Source organism: Triturus cristatus, chromosome 4_2 (genome assembly GCF_964204655.1).
Source record: "Triturus cristatus chromosome 4_2, aTriCri1.1, whole genome shotgun sequence".
In the NCBI taxonomy this organism is placed as follows: domain Eukaryota; kingdom Metazoa; phylum Chordata; class Amphibia; order Caudata; family Salamandridae; genus Triturus; species Triturus cristatus.
Window position 1 is genome coordinate 308,633,914 of NC_140586.1, and position 16,434 is coordinate 308,650,347.

Below are 16,434 nucleotides of genomic sequence, written 5' to 3' on the forward strand. Positions count from 1 at the left end.
AGCGCAACCTGTTCATAGGTGCGGTACTGGACACTACTGTGTGTCGAGCATTCCCTCCTCCTCAAAGGATTCTCGACATACAGGAAATGATTCCTTTGTTTTACAATGGAGCGGTCGTTCCAGTTCTGAAAGTCCTTCGCCTGCTCGGTCTGTTTGCTTCCTGCATTCTGTTGGTCAACCATGTACGCTGGCACATGAGGGCGCTCCAGTGATGCCTCCGCAGGCAGTGGTATCAGCACAAGGGAGATCTCAGGAAGTCTGTGAGGATCTCCAGAGAAGCTGCGGCGGACCTGTCTTGGTGGAGTGTGGAGGGCAATCTGTCTCAAGGAAAGCCCTTTCATCTACGTCCATCGGTGGCCACAGTGATTACGGATGCATCCACTTTAGGGTGGGGTGCTCATCTGGGGGATCTGGAGATCAAGGGTCTTTGGTCTCCAGAGGAAAGGTTGCTTCAGATCAACCTTCTGGAATTGCGGGCGATTCGTTTAGCACTCAAGGCCTTCCTCCCTTCCCTTCGCGGTCAGTCTGTTCAAGTCCTGACGGACAACACTACCGCGATGTGGTATATCAACAAACAGGGAGGAGTGGGGTCTCTTTGTCTCTGCAGAGAGGCTCTGCGTCTATGGTCCGGGGCTCAGGACCATCAGATTTGTCTGATGGCAAATCATCTGGCCGGGGTTCTGAACGTACGTGCGGACAGTCTCAGTCGGCAGTTCTCCGCCGACCACGAGTGGAGGCTACATCCGGAGGTGGTTCGACACGTCTTTCGAATGTGGGGAACTCCTCAGGTGGACCTGTTCGCCACTCACGAGAATGCTCACTGCCCGTCATTCTGCAGTCTCCAGTATCCGATGCAGGGAGCGTTGGGGGACGCGTTTCAGTTGAGTTGGAGCTCACGACTCCTTTACGCGTTTCCTCTCGTGCTCTTGATTCCTCGGGTTCTGAGGAAGATTCGCCAAGACCGGGCCCTAGTCATATTGGTCGCTCCGGATTGGCCAAGAAGGGTGTGGTATACAGGTCTTCTCCACCTCTCCCCGTGCCCTCCGCTCCGTCTCCCTCTGAGGGCAGACATCCTCTCGCAATCGGAGGGGCAGGTTCTACACCCCCACCTCCAGAGCTTACACCTTCATGCCTGGAGATTGAACGGGGCAACCTGAATTATTTTTCTCTCCCACCTGATGTGGTAGATGTAATTTTATCTGCCAGACGTCATTCCACCAAATCTATATATTCCCATAGTTGGTCTAAATTTGTACTTTGGTGTGGAGAGAAGTCAATTGATCCTTTGAAGGCTCGTCTATCTAATATTCTAGGCAAGGCTTTGCTGTGGCCACTGTAAAGGGATACTTATCGGCTTTGTCGGCTTTCCTTTGCTTGCCGGATCAGCCGTCATTGTTCAAATCACCTATTGTGCTTAGATTTCTCAAGGGCCTCACAAACAGATTTCCTCCTACTCCCTTTATTGTGCCTCAATGGGACTTGAACCTTGTTGTGACTTATCTTATGGGTTCTCCCTTCGAGCCCTTACACAAGTGTCCCTTGAGACTGTTGTCTTTTAAGACGGTTTTCCTCATTGCAGTCACCTCGGCAAGGAGGGTAAGTGAGCTTCAAGCTCTAAGTTCAAAACCCCCGTTTTTGACCATTCATGCTGAAAGAATGGTACTCAGGACCAGGGCTGCATTTCTGCCTAAAGTGGTAACTCCCTTCAATCTGGGGCAGTCCATTACCCTTCCTACCTTCTATCCTCCCCCTTCCAAGGAGGAGGAGAGACTTCATCGCTTGGACCCTAAGAGGGCGGTGAGCTTCTACCTTGACAGGACAAAGGACTTCAGAGTTGATGACCAGCTCTTCGTGGGCTTTGTTGGCTGCAGGAAAGGTCGAGCGGTGCACAAGCGCACCCTTTCCAGATGGATTGTCTTGTTCATCAAGATATACTACTCTTTGGCTGGTAAGGAACCTCCGGAGGGTTTAAGAGCTCATTCCACTAGAGCACAGTCCTCCACTTCTGCTTTGTCTAGGGGTGTTCCTGTGGAGGACATTTGTAGGGCAGCAACTTGGGCCTCCCTCCACACCTTCGCAAAACATTATTGCTTAGACACTGAGGTGAGGAGGGACGGCCACTTTGCTCGTTCCGTCCTTCAGGACTTTCTGGTATAGAAGGGTGGACACCCTCCTCCGGGATTGGGGACTGCTGTGGGAATCTATTCACAAGGTGAGGAATCCACTGGCAGATGTATCCATCAGAAGAACAAGTTACTTACCTTCGGTAACGCTTTTTCCGGTGGATACAGTATCTGCCTGTGGATTCCTCACTGACCCACCCGCCTCCCCGTTGTCCATCCTTCTATACCTACGATTCTATTAATGATGTTTCAAAATGTATTTGTTAACTGTCAAAGGCATTGTGTTATTTCTTTTGCCTTTCTACTCATTCTCCACACTGTGTGTGTTGCTTTGCATATTATGTACTGTGTATACTGTGTATATATTGCTGTCAGTCCATCCGTGTGCCTCGAAGGCACGGAAAAAAGGGGCGGAACTGACGTCATCACGCCGACGAGGTCTTCTTATGGAGCCGCTGACGTCAGCGGAGTCGCGAGCGGAGCCGTGTCTCTGTGACGTCGTCTTCGACCCCATCGGCGAAGAGAGTGGTGAGAGGGGGCAGCCCTGTCTTGTTCCTTGTTGGATAGGAAAGGGGTCCGAGGTGAGACCATTCACATGGACAGAGGCGGTAGGGTTGGTATAACTACTTAGGACCCAGCTTATAAATCTCTCTGGCAGGCCAAAATGGAGCATGGTTGCTGCAAGATAGGGCCAGTGCACTCTATTGAATTCCTTCTCAGCGTCAATCGTTGAACAGTACAAAAATCTCTCATCAGAGTTGTTCTATTTTTCATGGTCATGGGTAATATTTCTCAGCGTTGCTGACATACATTTTTAGATAGCAACATCACTTCTAAGCAAAGTACAAACACGAATATCAGTTTATACCACACGTGTAATCACTGCACATGCCTTTACCATGCAGTTATTGCTCGTTGTATACGACACATGGTTTTACAACGCAAGCCTTTACCACTCAGTTTCACAGTGATGTATAACCTACTGGCGATAGCTAGTAGGTAGTTATACTTAGGACCAAGATTTCCATAGGAAAATCATTTTTTGTTTTGCCACTAAATTTGGCACTGCTTGACGAATCTTCATGAACGTTTCAAAAAACGTCCCCTTTCTAGTACATCTGCTGTGTAGCAAGTTTCGGGGTGATCCGTCATGCGGGGGATGGGAAAAAAGGGGGTCCCAGAACACGTTTTCCCCATGTTATGTCTATGGGGATTTTCTTTTTTTTTTTAACCTGACTACAGTCCGAAGCACTAAATGGAATTACACCAAATTTGGTAGAAAGCTAGATGTAGGTCCAGAAAGCGTTCTTTTTGTGATTTGGTGTAAATCCGTTCAGTAGTTTGAGATATTTAGGTAAAACAAAAAATTTTATATCTGATAGCCTAAAATCCTACTGTAACCCTACCGAAATTTGATTGGCTGCCAACACTTCAAACCAGGAAGTGTTGGTAGCCCTCTTGTGACTTGGTTGAACAGAGTCACAGAAAAAAACGTTAAAAAAAGAAGAGGGGTCAGGGTAGAAATACCCTGACACCCTATGCCACTTAGGGGGTCTCACAGGGACCCCCAGGGCCAAAAAAGTATTTACAATAACAACATCTGCAGGAGTCGTGCTAGATCTGCGAATCTTGCTACTGTTTTTTTTAGAAACGAAACGCCGGCTCTCGCTCTTTGTTAATCATTGGCCCCTGGGGTGGGCCAGGTCCCAGGGGCATTATGCAAAAACAGGCAGGGGTACGCACGGGTACCCCCTCCTCGGGCTTATTATGCCTTGTGGGCCACCACATCCCTGGGGGTTCTTTAAATATTAATGCGGGGAAGGCCTGTATGGGGCTTATTTCTTTTTGAATGGGGGCCCTCTTAAACTTAGAGGCCACCACTTCCCTGTGCTTTTAATTTGAAAAATGCAGAGGGGCACGCGGACCCCACTTGCAGTCCCGAGGGACCTACACCTCCCAGGGTATTTTTTACATTGAGTGCGGGGGGCCATGTGGGACCCCTGCAGCCCCGAGGGCCACCACCTCCCCGGGGCAAAATTGAAGCAAGGAGGGGGACCGCTTGGCTCCCCTCCCGGAGCCATAGATGGTTGCCCACCCCTGGGACATTGCAGTTTGTTATGGCTTGGCAGGAGCTTTACCGCTCCAGCCAAGCCATAGTAAACTCTGCTCCGCTTCTAGCGAGCAAGAGCATAAGCGGAGCAGAATTACTTTTGGACAGAGGGAGCTGTATTTTCAGCAGCTCCCTCTGTCCACAAGCAATGCTGGCTCCTGCAGGCTGCGTGGAGCTACCAGGGACTGCGGGGGCCTTCAGGCTCCCCCCGGTGGTCCCCAACGTGAGAAACTGGATGCCCCGGATGGGACCATGGCACCCCGTATTGTGGCCAGGCCCCAGGGGATGGGGTCCCGGAGGCCAAAATCAGCCTGTGAGGGGGCCCGCACAGCCCTCCTCCCCATTCTAAAAATACCTGGCCACGGGGATGGGGTCCACAGGACCAAAATCGGCCCTGGGAAGGGGGGCACACTGCCCGTCCCCTTCCTTTATAATAAAAAAAAACAAAGAAAACAAAAAGCTACCGGCATGATGCTGGAGGCCTCCCTCCCTTTCTTCATGGCTCTGAAATCACGCTTCCTGGCGCGCTGCTGTTTGGGGGATAAAGTCCCCTTGGCTGCTAAGGGTCCTCGTGGGCCAGAAAGTCCAACACAGCTGGATTGCTGACACGTGGTCGGAGGCCACACCCCCTTTCTCTGCCACTCTGCAAACGTGCCTCTTGGCACACTGCTGGTGGGGGGATGAAGTCTCCTTGGATGCTGAGGGTCCTTGGGGGCCAACAAGCCCTCCTGTTTCCTCCAGTAAGTCTCACAGAGCGTAACTGCTGAGAGGACTTCGGAGGCCACGCCCCCTTTCACCACCACTCTGTAAAGGCGCTTCCTGGGGCACTGCTGGTTGGGGAAGCAGTCCCCTTGGCTCTAGAGTGTCCTTAGGGTCCAACAAACCCTCCTGTTACCTCCAGTAAGTCCCACACAGCGGAAATGCTGAGAGGTCTTCAAAGGCCACGCCCCCTTTCTCCTCCACTCTACCAAAGCGCTTTCTGGCGCAATGCTGGTTGGGGGATGAAGTCCTCTTGGTTGCTGAGGGTTCTAGGGGCCCAGAAGCCCTCCTGTTATCTCCAGTAAGTCCGACACAGCAGGATTCCTGAGGGCTGGTCGGAGGTTCCGTTCCCTTTGTCCACAACTCTGCAAATGAGACTACTAGTTAAAAAACCATAGATATTCACATAAAAAATCAAATGTTACAGGGACGTTATAGTTAGGAAATTGATTTTGAAAAACCTTAGACATTCGCTTAAAAAAGGAAAGGTTACAGGGTTGTTTTAGTTAGCAAATAAAATTGAAAAAACCTTATAAATTCACTGATAAAATCAAAGGTTACAGGAACGTTATAGTTAGGCTTAGATTTCACTCGTACAAAACCAGTGAAGTTGGCAGTTATCCAGTATTAGGGTATCTGTCATAGATTCACATGCCTGAATCATTCCCCGTCGTCAAGTTGGGGAGTCCTCGGTACATTAGTAAAGTAATGTCCCATTGGACATAGGGAGTAATAGGCCCAAGGCCTCACATTAGTAACATATCCAGGTCCTTTTTTGATAAGGACCAAACTTCAGAGAACAACCAATCAGCTGCCACCACCCTCTGGAACCTTCCTGGAAGGAGCTCTAGTCCCTCAGATTTTCTACCGCACGTCGTGCTAAGGAAGTCTCCACTGAACTCTGCTCAGGTTTTCCTTGTATTCAGCTATTTCTTGGATCCAAGGTATTTCTCTTCAAGATTCTCATTGTCTTAGTGAAGTCCTCCACTGTCTTCATGTCGGACACTCTTAAAAAAGGCCTTTTTAGGCCCTGTGGTACCTGCAGAAAAAAGAGGTTACACGTCGACGACCCCCATAAGGATTGCCTCTACTGTCTTTATCCGAACCACACACCAAAAGACTGCAAGGTATGTTGTTCCTTTTCCACAAAGACTTTAAAAGACCGTGAGAGGAAGGCTTTTGACTTGGCTGCAGAGGCTTAAGGACAAAGATGACCCCTTGTCCTCTGAGGAGAGTGAAAGCTTATCAAGATCCTCCTCTAAAATTTATAGAAGAGAAGGGCTCCACCATAGTGAAAAACAAAGCAACAGGGCCATCTACTGGCATAAACAGGTAAATAAATTCTAAACCTATTACAACATCAACAACATTAGATGAATTAGAAAATGTACTAATTTTCCAAAATGATTATTTTTATAAATATGATTTATACAATCAGAATCCAACTGAATACCTTATCAAGACAGGATTAATAAGCGAAATCCACATTTTTTAGCTAATAACTATCAAATGTTTAAAACATGAATCATTTTAAATTGATAAAACATGTATAGAAATCAGAAATGTAAATTAAATAAAGATATGAAGATCATTGTTCCACCCTCATAGTATCCTGCACCCTCTTCCCAAAAACATTTTTTTTTAAATGTATAAATTTAAAATATTCCAAAAAAATAACATATTTATTCGTAAAAAATTACAGATATTCCTCTTTGAAAAACAAATGATTTGAGACGTCGAGGAGTATAGAGACAACCATAAACAACAAGTATGTTTAAAAATATTTTATTAAATTATTTAATTTTTTTTAATGTATTTATAGACAGCAATTTAAAGAGAGAAAAGTTTGGATAGTGAATAAGAACCAAAAGAAAAATTCAAATCACTTAGGAAGTCAACATGCCTATTTTTTTCAGACATGCTTAGACAACGCATACCTTTATCACACATTATTTTTATTAAAAAACCCAACGTGTTTGTGAGTGGATACCCACCCCCACACTCCCCAATCTTCCCTTAACGTTGTAAAAGCATGTGTTGTAAAAGCATGCATGAGGAAAAAAACATGCATTGTAAAACAAAAACAAAAAAAGTGTGAAAAAACAGGTTTTAAAAGCGTTTTAAAAGCAGATAAAGAGATAATATGCCTGTACCAATACCTTTTTAGCCTGAAAAAAACTAAATAGTGACTGAGAACCAAAACAACAACGCTACTTAGCCATGAAGTCAACACAGAACAGCTATCAATAAAATCACTTATCAATGTCTATTCAATTTTCAGAAATCTGAAACAAAGTTTCCTTGAGTCAAACAACCAAGCAGCGGCCGATAAGGAATTTACAAAAAGACAAAGAGATATACAAAGTAAGTTCCAGTAAATCTCTAAAAAATTAAATAGACTGTGAACAATTACAACTTGATAAACCAACACATTGTATGCCATTACCATGCCAATGCTTGATTGTGATAAGTATGAGTTTTTTTAAAATACTTTCCTTTACAGAACCAAAGAGTGAGTAGTAAATAAGCAAGTGCATAACAGTGACTCTGATGCAACATGAAACAAGCATTTAATAAAGCAAATAAAGATATAATATGCTTGTACCAAGACTTTAAGTCTGAAAAAAGAAAAAATAGTGAGAGAGAACCAAAACCATCAATGCAACTCATCCAAGAAGTCTTCACAGAACAGCTGTGAATAAAATCACTTATTGTACCATGTCTTTTCTATTTTCATGAATCTAATCCTACTACGTTTCCTTTTTTCAAACAACCAAGCCGTGGCCTATAAGAATCAACAAAAAAGAAAAACAGATATACATAGTAAGTACCTGTAAATGTTTTTAAAATTACAGAGAATGTGTTCAAAGGCAACTTTAAGAAACATAAGTAAGAACTGATTTTATCGAAAACACTGCATGCCACCACCATGATTTTTTTTTTTCTGCACACGTTTTTAGCTCAAACATGCTTTGAAAACCCATACCATTACCACTCATTTTTTTCAAATTAAAACACCCAACTTGTTTGTGGGGAGAGACACCCCCCAAACTTCCAATAATAATGTGGTAAAAGCATGCATTGTAAAAGAATGCTTGAGGTAAAAATCATGCGTGATAAAACAGGTTGAAAAAAAAATACTTTCCTTTACAGAAGAAAAGAGTGAGTACCAAAGAAGGAAGTGCGTAACAGTGAATCTGAAGCAACATAAAACAAGCATTCACAAAGCCAATAAAGATATAATATGCCTGTACCAAGACTTTTTAACCATGACATTTGAAAATAGATAGTGACTAAAAAACAAAAGCAATAAAGCAAATCACCCAGAAAGTCAACACAGTTCACCTGTGAAAAAACCCACGTATTGTACCATTTCAATTCTATTCACAGATATCTAATCCTTAAAAGAAATTGTCATTTCCTTAATTACAACAACCAAGCAGCATCCCTACAAGAAACTACGAAATATACAACAGATATACAAAGTGAGTACCAATAAATGTCTTTAAAAATTACAGAGACTGTGACGAAATGCAACTTGAAGAAAATAAGTAAGAAATGAGTTTCAAAAACCTTTTATGCCACTGTCCATGTCTTTACTTTCAAAACACGTTTTTAGCTAAAGCATGCTTTTAAAACGCTTACCTTACTGAACTTTCTTTTTTTTAAATAATGTATTTGTGGGGGGAGACCCCCACACCCACCATCTACCCATAATAACATGGTAAAAGCATGCGTATTTGTGGGGGGAGACCCCCCACACCCCCATCTATCAATAATAACGGTGTAAAAGCATGCGTATTTGTGGGGGGAGACACCCCGTCTACCAATAATAATGTTGTAAAAGCATGCTTATTTGTGGGGGGAGACCCCCCACACCCCCATCCACCCATAATAACGTTGTAAAATCATGCGTTCTTGTGGGGATAGACCCCCCACACCCTCCATCTACCCAGAATAACGTGGTAAAAGCATGCGTATTTGTGGGTGGACACCCCCCGCACCACCCATCTACCCATAATAACCTGGTAAAAGCATGTGTATTTGTGTTGTGCAACCTCCAACACCCCCCATCTACCCATAAAAATGATGTAAAAGCATAGATAATTGTGAGGGGAGACTCAACGCACCCCCCAATCTGCCCTGAAATATGTGGAATACTTTGAAAAGACATGTGTTCAGTAACAAACATGCGTAGGAAAAGCATAACCAGATTAAATCCACATTTGAAAAGCTGCTACCCATTCAAGAATCTGAAAGGAATAATATATATATATATTTTTTAAAACAGATATATCAACAATGTCGAGCAGCAACCGAGCAACATATGTTAAATCTCGGACAGGAAATAACCTTCTAAAATATGGTGGGTACCTCTATTGTAAAGATGAAACTGTTGAACCCAGAAGTCATTGGAGGTGTGTACAATACTTCTCATCCCATTGCACAGGCAGAGCGGTTACTCTGGAAGAAACCGTGGTTAGGACAACAGACCATAACCACTCTGCCTCTGCAATGGAAATAGAAGTACGTGAAAATGTCCAACAGATAAAACTTCTTGCACACACCTCCAATGAAAACTGTGGTACAATACTTAGGGAAGTGGCTCAGAACATACCAATGCATGTTGCTGATAGCATGCCCTCCAACCACAACCTCAGACGAATGTTTCAAAGAGAAAAAGTGACAAGTATTCCACACCACATAACACCCCGTAACTTTAAAGAAATTAACATCCCTAATCATTTATTACTAACTTTCTCTAATGAAACCTTTCTTGTGTATGATAATGGAGATGTTCTTAAAATAATTAAATTTTTTAGCACTAACCATTACATTTTAACCCTTGAGAACAGTCCAATTTGGATGATGGATGGTACTTTCAAATCAACACCCCATTGTTAGACCTGGCGATTTCTGGTTGGCTAAGGCTTGCGCCAAGGCCAGGCAGAAACCACCACTCTAGTCAGGGCAAGGAAGTTACACGCCAAAGATAACCCCGGCTCACCCCCTTGGTAGCTTGGCACGAGCAGTCAGGCTTATCTCTGAGGCGATGTGTAAAGCGTTTGCGCGCGCACCCAGCAACAACACCCAAGGCCCACCACAAAGGAAACTCCACACAAGGTATTCTATAAAAATAACCTTTGTATTATACACAACACATTAGATAAGAACACACACTTTACAATGTGCCAACAGGCACGGGCAGAATTTACAAGGGATTATGTACAAGACAGGGCCACCTGGACCACTGTCAGGAATTAGCACTTTTTAGATATTTAGCACACAAAATATATAAAATCACGGTAGCACAAAAATAATCTGTATAGCACACGACCAGTACTTACTGGTATCGGGGAAGTACCACCTACGTAACCCTAACTACTTTAGGAGACTGTCACGCAGGGAACTAGAACCTCACTAGCACCACCTGTACTAGGAGAAAGCAAGCAACCACCTACGTATCACAATACCTGTAGGGGTAATAGAACGTTACACATGATGCATCACATTCAGAGGTGTAGGGAAGGAAAACACATGATGCCTAAAACATTCAGAGGTGTAAAGCAATGGCACATGACGCATCAAAACACATTCAGAGGTGCAAGTAGGGACAATTGCGCAAGACTCCACATGAGCCACCACCTGTGGCAGTCCCTGGGCCAACTGGCCTGGTAGGGGCTAGGACGCCCTGCGTTAGTCAAGCTGCGCCAGCTGCGCAAGCTGAAACGAAAATGGTCCCCCACCTAAACGTGGCAGCTGCCCACTAAGTGCTGGGCAGCTGGAAAACGAACTTCCGGCACTCTGCGTGCCTCTGGAGCCCTCTCTGGGCTCTGACCATTAAAAATGTGCCCTCTAGAGCCTTCGTGGCTCGGCACAACGTTGGAGCCTCACTGGGCTCGAGAAGCAACAATGCCCCACACGTTGGAGTCCCTCTGGACTCTGCGCCCCTTGAAAGGCCCCCTAGAGCCTCACGGGGCTCGAGAAATGCTGTGGCAACCGTTGTTGGAGCCTTACGGGGCTCGATCACTGCCCCCGCACGCCCAGCACATGCGCAGAGTCCCCCAGCCCTTCTAAACACTCACCGGGCTGCTCGGGGACTCCCGCGTCGTCTTCCCTCTCTCCGTTCTCGGGGGGGGCGTGAAGGACTCTTGAGGCTTCCTCGCGGAGGGGCAGGCACCGACAATGTGCCTCGCGCCCCCTCCGCACAAGTTCTGGCCACCCTCCTCCTGACGGTCCAGCGCGGGTTGGGCTCCCGCCTGGATTTTAGCTTCTCCGAACGGGCTGCAACCGCGGCGCTTGGTAGGAGGCGGGGTAGGCACCCGCCCTCCTTCTCGGAGATCCGGTTGTCCCGGAGGCCTGGCCTCGGCCGCCTGACTTCCGGTTTCAGCCCGGGCTGCAGCGGTGATTATTCCGGCCGTAAGAGGGGTAGGCTCCCTCGAACTAAACGCAAATAAGCGGGGTGGGCACCCGCAGGCTGAATCAAAACACGGCAGAATCGCGGGGTGGGCACCCGCTATCAGGATCACAGCGCGCCTAGCGCTATAAAGTAAAACAGCGCTCCCAGCGCTATAAACAAAGCAAAGTCCAGGAAAACAGCGCGCACAGCGCTACGAAGTCCAGGAAGCGCTCCCAGGCGCTATAAGCAAGGTCCAGCACCCAAAAAGGTCCTTCAGAGAGCAGGGGGCAAAGGCTGGGCCCAGAGCCAGCTCACAGGGCCCTCCAGCAGGGAGGCAGTCCCCAGTGGCGGTCTCTCCTGGCGCCCAGCAGCAGCAGGCCCCCCCCTCAAGTGGATCCTGGAAGAGAACACCATGTAAGGGGACACAGCCCCTTTTTATACAGTACAAGGCTTTGTCTAAGGTGCAGGGAAGGGGCGAACCAGTTCCAACAGGTTCCTGAGCATTTTGTTTTGCTCAGCCCCTCTCCCTATTCACTGGCAGGGCTAGGGTCATTAGACGCACCACAGGGGCCGGCGCCAGCATTGTGTGGGGGAAGCCCTGTCCTATTCAGGACCCAGGTACACTCCTCCCCAGCCATTAACATGCTAACTCCCCATTCACCACTGGGTGACTCCTCCTGACTCTGGGGAATTCCCTAGTCCGTCACCTGACCTCACCAGCCAATCGCCAGACAAGCCACACATTTCAGACTGCACACTGAAGTGCCCACTTCTAGAAGTGGCACTTCCACACCAGGTACATGCACGCTGCACACATCAACGCGCAGCATTCACTCCCACGAGCCCGCACATACCAAACACGGGCCTGCACACCCCACGCATCAGGAACTACCGGGACACATACATTCCCCCATGCATTCCTATGGGAGGCAGGCCAACCTCACAACATGCACGCACTTTACCCTGGGACACAGCGGTAAAGTGCGCCGAAGTCCATAAAATCACTAAACTAAGTCACCATATTAAGCAAAAAGTTTCGGGGTGAACCGGCCAGAAGGGCCAAGTCCAACACAACCCCCTTCCAGCCAAAACGCAGGGTAGACCAATCACCACTGTGATGGACTTCCCTGCTTGGGGCGATAGAACACGGACGCGGGCCCGCCACTGCCGGGACACCCTCCTGTTCTACGCCACGGTGAACCCATGGGGTTTCTTCTCAAACCACTCTCCGGACCAACTGGGCTACCCCACTGGTACTCCCAAGCTGTCCGCGGCCAAGACCAGGCCCTAGGCCCCCCAGGTGCCACTGGTCCTTGCCTAACCACAGAGTGGGGGGTAGTAACCCCTGGCACATAGCAGCCATTCTCCACTCTACCCCTCATCAGGGCAGTTCTAAACTGCCACTGATCTTCCAGCCTAGGGTCGGTACCCTCAAGCTGACCAAACGTCACGGGTGAGGCTCTCCTCCCCCTACCTCTTCTCCTAGGGTTCCGCCCTCTCTTCCTCTGAGAGGCGACCCCGTAACATAACTCACCAACCAGCTCAGGACCCCTCCCTGAGAACTGGTCTACCAACCTAGGGTTTAACCCCTCAGGTTGCACCGGGGTCAGAGGTGGGCTCTCCCACCCTCTGCACCCCCTTCCAGAGTCCTGCTCCCTACCAACTGGGGCGGTCCCTCTGGAAGAAGAACCGGTCAGGACACTGGTTACAGTAGTCAGACCCTTCAGGTCAGGCTGCTCCTGAACCTGGCCTCCCAACCTCTGGTCTAAAACCTTCGGTGGAATACTTGCCTGGCACTCCAGGACTTCTGGGGACTGACACACCATCCCCCTGAGGCTGACACATGACCCATGTGTCGTGTGACCGTCTGTCTGGCGCAGATCTCCCGTCCCCTGTCCACCTGACAGTGCGCGAAGATCCCCCAGAACAGAAGTGGCGCCACCCGGGTCCCCCCAAGAAGATCTAGCCCAACTGGCTAGTCCCTGGTCCACTGGTGCATCCACTGGGAAACTCATCCCCCAACCACTCCTCACGCTGGACTCCTGTACCCTCCCTACCGGAGCGGTACTGCCAGACTCTAGAACCACAGGAGCCCTGCGTTAGTCAAGCTGCGCCAGCTGCGCAAGCTGAAACGAAAATGGTCCCCCACCTAAACGTGGCAGCTGCCCACTAAGTGCTGGGCAGCTGGAAAACGAACTTCCGGCACTCTGCGTGCCTCTGGAGCCCTCTCTGGGCTCTGACCATTAAAAATGTGCCCTCTAGAGCCTTCGTGGCTCGGCACAACGTTGGAGCCTCACTGGGCTCGAGAAGCAACAATGCCCCACACGTTGGAGTCCCTCTGGACTCTGCGCCCCTTGAAAGGCCCCCTAGAGCCTCACGGGGCTCGAGAAATGCTGTGGCAACCGTTGTTGGAGCCTTACGGGGCTCGATCACTGCCCCCGCACGCCCAGCACATGCGCGGAGTCCCCCAGCCCTTCTAAACACTCACCGGGCTGCTCGGGGACTCCCGCGTCGTCTTCCCTCTCTCCGTTCTCGGGGGGGGCGTGAAGGACTCTTGAGGCTTCCTCACGGAGGGGCAGGCACCGACAATGTGCCTCGCGCCCCCTCTGCACAAGTTCTGGCCACCCTCCTCCTGACGGTCCAGCGCGGGGTGGGCTCCCGCCTGGATTTTAGCTTCTCCGAACGGGCTGCAACCGCGGCGCTTGGTAGGAGGCGGGGTAGGCACCCGCCCTCCTTCTCGGAGTTCCGGTTGTCCCGGAGGCCTGCCCTCGGCCGCCTGACTTCCGGTTTCAGCCCGGGCTGCAGCGGTGATTATTCCGGCCGTAAGAGGGGTAGGCTCCCTCGAACTAAACGCAAATAAGCGGGGTGGGCACCCGCAGGCTGAATCAAAACACGGCAGAATCGCAGGGTGGGCACCCGCTATCAGGATCACAGCGCGCCTAGCGCTATAAAGTAAAACAGCGCTCCCAGCGCTATAAACAAAGCAAAGTCCAGGAAAACAGCGCGCACAGCGCTACGAAGTCCAGGAAGCGCTCCCAGGCGCTATAAGCAAGGTCCAGCACCCAAAAAGGTCCTTCAGAGAGCAGGGGGCAAAGGCTGGGCCCAGAGCCAGCTCACAGGGCCCTCCAGCAGGGAGGCAGTCCCCAGTGGCGGTCTCTCCTGGCGCCCAGCAGCAGCAGGCCCCCCCCTCAAGTGGATCCTGGAAGAGAACACCATGTAAGGGGACACAGCCCCTTTTTATACAGTACAAGGCTTTGTCTAAGGTGCAGGGAAGGGGCGAACCAGTTCCAACAGGTTCCTGAGCACTTTGTTTTGCTCAGCCCCTCTCCCTATTCACTGGCAGGGCTAGGGTCATTAGACGCACCACAGGGGCCGGCGCCAGCATTGTGTGGGGGAAGCCCTGTCCTATTCAGGACCCAGGTACACTCCTCCCTAGCCATTAACATGCTAACTCCCCATTCACCACTGGGTGACTCCTCCTGACTCTGGGGAATTCCCTAGTCCGTCACCTGACCTCACCAGCCAATCGCCAGACAAGCCACACATTTCAGACTGCACACTGAAGTGCCCACTTCTAGAAGTGGCACTTCCACACCAGGTACATGCACGCTGCACACATCAACGCGCAGCATTCACTCCCACGAGCCCGCACATACCAAACACGGGCCTGCACACCCCACGCATCAGGAACTACCGGGACACATACATTCCCCCATGCATTCCTATGGGAGGCAGGCCAACCTCACAACATGCACGCACTTTACCCTGGGACACAGCGGTAAAGTGCGCCGAAGTCCATAAAATCACTAAACCAAGTCACCATATTAAGCAAAAAGTTTCGGGGTGAACCGGCCAGAAGGGCCAAGTCCAACACCCATCCATTTTCCCAAATTTACACTGTTCATGCTAATATAAATAACACAACAGTCCCTTTAGTGTATGCTTTGCTGCCTGACAAACAATCCTCTACGTACACTGAATTTTTGTCAGTAATAAAAACAAAAAGCATGAATAAAAGTCCTGCAAAAGTAATAATTGATTTTGAATTGGCAATGATTAGTACAATTACAAAATGATACCCTGAAACGCACATCCAAGGATGTTTCTTTCACTTTTCGCAGGCTTATTGGCGTAAAATTCAGAAACCATCCTTGGTTGAGGACTATTTAGCAAGTAGCAAACTTCAGTTTGAATTAAGAAAACTAACTGCGTTGTGTTTTGTACCACCAGAGTGTAGATAAGTACTACACGGCAATTACCGAATCTGATTTTTTTATCCAAAATGAACAAAAATTGGCACCAATTCTAAATTATTTTGAGGATACATGGATTGGCCGTCTAAGCAGGTTGGGCCGCAGGAGGAAACCAAAGTATCCTATAGAATGGTGGAACTGCTATTCGACCTGCTTGGAGGGTGGTGCAAAAACAAACAATGCCATTGAGGGATGGCATAATTCATTTAATAAAACTGTTGGTAAACATCATCCTAATATTTATCATTTCCTGGAAATTTTGAAAAAGGAACAAAGTTTCCAGGAAATTAGACTTGAGCAATCACTGTCAGGTAGTCTGAATCCACGGATTTCCCAAAAGAGCAAAGAAATGTCCGAGAGACTATTGGCTAAACTTCAACAATTTACGTTGATGGTGGCTTCTGACTACCTTGACAGTATTGCTTACATTTTACATTACTAAAATAAAAAACTAACCTCTTTAAGTAATTACGTGTCATTTTTTCATCTTACAACAATTCATTTGGAATTTTAGAAAGAATTTTTTACTAAAAAATGGAAAGTTGGGGTTCCTACCTTTAGATGTCTTCTTTTTTTCAACGCAATGGGACTGCGAAATCCTTGAGTCACCATTGGTCTACAACTTCTATCGCCACAATCTTTTCCCATATCTTTTTTTTCTTTTGAAAAAACAAAAAAAAACTCCACGAAAAGTCCTTTATTGTCCAAAAAAAAATCTTAACCATGAAAATAAAATAAAAAGGCAACTACATTAGCCTCAATGCATTGCATAACTCCAATTTCCTTTTT

General features: G+C 48.0%; 1 pseudogene; it reads left to right on the plus strand.

Annotated features, from left to right (window-relative positions):
• The first annotated feature begins 9,294 nt into the window (after positions 1-9,294).
• Positions 9,295-16,087, plus strand: LOC146833766 (uncharacterized; annotated as a pseudogene).
• The last annotated feature ends 347 nt before the right edge of the window (positions 16,088-16,434 follow it).